The following is a 2,826-nucleotide window of genomic DNA, read 5'->3' as shown; positions in this document are numbered from 1 at the left end:
ACCTGGTATGGCATGTAAGAATGGCCTGGTATAGCATATGAGAATGACCTGGTATGGCATATAAGAATGATCTGGTATGGCATATGAGAATGACCTGTATGGCATATAAGAATGACCTGGTATAGCATATGAGAATGACCTGGTATGGCCTATAAGAATGACCTGGTATGGCATATAAAGATGTAGGTCACATCAAACTCCAGACACAACACAATGGAAGAGAAAAACGTAGGCAACACACCTGAGCTGACCAACACAATTCGTCACAAAACTGTTTTCTTTTCTATCATAATTTAATCTCGTGTATGTACTTTGTGGCCAAGAAATTAACACACAGTTTATTAAGTATCCTTTACTATAAATCCTCATTAACTATTAAAATTTCAACTCAGCTTCAACAATATCATTTTCACCGTCTTCAATCCATCTTCAACCATCTTCACCATCTTCAGCTCATCTTCAGCTTATCATCAACCGTCTCTTCCCACAACTCACTTCCAACCATCCACATTATGTGTGTCTATACTGGAGTGAACAACATTTTGCGTTTTATGTGAATGTTCAATGAGCGTTCTATTCCAGATCACAGTGTTCAATATGTGTTCCCTTTCTGATCAAATTGTTCATTAAATGTTCTAAGTCATATCAACGTACCAGATCGACATTTCATGTTCCAACCAGCTTACGGAAATCTTGTCTCAGATCAAGTAATTGATGGGTTAACACAAACTTCTTACATTTTTACTCAAGGGTCCCCCACTTTATTTCTACATGGTTACTCATAGGTCGCCCTTAAACCAGGGTCTGCCTCGACGGCCGGTGAGTATCCTTTTTCGTCTTTCCCAGGTCCGCGTGTCCAGGAGTCCGCCTGTGTCCCCTCAGGCATTCTCCCTTCCCCACTTCCCCAGGGTCTGCCTCGACGGCCGGTGAGTATCCTTTTTCGTCTCTCCCAGGTCCGCGTGTCCAGGAGTCCGCCTGTGTCCCCTCAGGCATTCTCCCTTCCCCACTTCCCCAGGGTCTGCCTCGACGGCCGGTGAGTATCCTTTTTCGTCTTTCCCAGGTCCGCGTGTCCAGGAGTCCGCCTGTGTCCCCTCAGGCATTCCCCCTTCCCCACTTCCCCAGGGTCTGCCTCGACGGCCGGTGAGTATCCTCTCCCAGGTCCGCGTTCCAGGAGTCCGCCTGTGTCTAAGGTCTTCCCCAGGGTCTGCCTCGACCCAGTGGTCCCCTTCCCCGGGTCCGTGTCCAGGAGTCCGCCTGTGTCCCCTCAGGCAGGGTCTCTCGACCCTTCCCCACTTCCCCCAGGTCCAGTCCGCCTGTGTCCCCTCAGGCATTCTCCCTTCCCCACTTCCCCACACCCCAACCTTTCACTCCCAGGTCCCTCGTCCCCTCAGGCATCCTCCCTTCCCCACAGGGTCTGCCTCCCCAGTGAGTGTCCTTTTTCGGAGTCCACCTGTGTGAAGGCCAGGTGCTCCCCCTTCCCCACTACCCTCACACCCCAACCTTGCACACACCCCCTCCCGGGTCCGTGGTTCCAGGAGTTCACCTGTGCGAAGGCCAGGTGCTCCCCCTTCCCCACTTACCCCCCACCCCAACCTTGCACTCCCCCCCCGTGGTTTCACCTGTGCGAAGGCCAGGTGCTCCCCCTTCCCCACTTCCCCCACACCCCAACCTTGCACTCCCCCCCCGGGTCCGTGGTTCCAGGAGTCCACCTGTGTGACGCCAGGTGCTCCCCCTTCCCCACTACCCCCACACCCCAACCTTGCACACACCCCCCCCCCCCCCGGGTCCGTGGTTCCAGGAGTTCACCTGTGCGAAGGCCAGGTGCTCCCCCTTCCCCACTTCCCCCACACCCCACACACCCTCCCCCCCGGGTCCGTGGTTCCAGGAGTTCACCTGTGCGAAGGCCAGGTGCTCCCCCTTCCCCACTACCCCCACACCCCCACCCCCACACCCCAACCTTGCACTGGTTCTCAGGAGTTCACCTGTGCGAAGGCCAGGTGCTCCCCCTTCCCCACTTCCCCCACACCCCAACCTTGCCCCCCCCGGGTCCGTGGTTCCAGGAGTCCACCTGTGTGAAGGCAAGGTGCTCCCCCTTCCCCCACTACCCCCACACCCCAACCTTGCACCCCTCCCGGGTCCGTGGTTCCAGGAGTTCACCTGTGCGAAGGCCAGGTGCTCCCCCTTCCCCACTTCCCCCACCCCCCCACCATGCACCCCCCCCGGGTCCCCAGGAACCTGTGCCAGGTGCTCCCCCTTCCCCACTACCCCCACACCCCAACCTTGCACAGCACACCCGGGTCCGTGGTTCCAGGAGTTCACCTGTGCGAAGGCCAGGTGCTCCCCCTTCCCCACTTCCCCCACACCCCAACCTTGCACTCAGGCCATCCCCCCCCGGGTCCGTGGTTCCAGGAGTCCACCTGTGTGACGCCAGGTGCTCCCCCTTCCCCACTTCCCCCACACCCCAACCTTGCACACCCAAGGTCTGCCTCAACAACCAGTGAGTATCCTTTCCGTCTCTCCCAGGTCCGCGTGTCCAGGAGTCCATCTGTCCGCCTTCAGATATTCTCCCTTCCCCACTTCCCCAAGGTATCCTCGCCTTTCCCAGGTCCATGTGTCCAGGAATCCATCCGTGGGCCCCCGGATGTCTCCCCTTCCTCACTTCCCTTAGGATATCTTCCAGTCTCAGCCTTCCCCAGGTTATTTATCCCGAAGTCAGCTCAGCCACCCTCCGTGATCTAGCCAGATGAGAACGAGGCCTTGTTTAGCTGGTCTACGGTAGAGACTGTCCAGGTGGGTGGAATTACAGGAGGGAACACACAGGAAACT

General features: G+C 56.9%; 1 long non-coding RNA gene across 1 annotated transcript; it reads left to right on the top strand.

Annotated features, from left to right (window-relative positions):
- Positions 1–2,112: 2,112 nt before the first annotated feature.
- On the top strand, positions 2,113–2,735 carry LOC138852802 (uncharacterized). The gene is made up of 2 exons (XR_011392089.1): positions 2,113–2,172; positions 2,432–2,735. It is a non-coding gene; the product is annotated as an uncharacterized lncRNA (long non-coding RNA).
- Positions 2,736–2,826: the final 91 nt, after the last annotated feature.

This window comes from Cherax quadricarinatus, chromosome 16 (assembly GCF_038502225.1).
Source record: "Cherax quadricarinatus isolate ZL_2023a chromosome 16, ASM3850222v1, whole genome shotgun sequence".
Classification (NCBI taxonomy): domain Eukaryota; kingdom Metazoa; phylum Arthropoda; class Malacostraca; order Decapoda; family Parastacidae; genus Cherax; species Cherax quadricarinatus.
The sequence above is the reverse complement of the archived record's forward strand: the minus strand, read 5'-3'. Positions and strand labels throughout refer to the sequence as shown.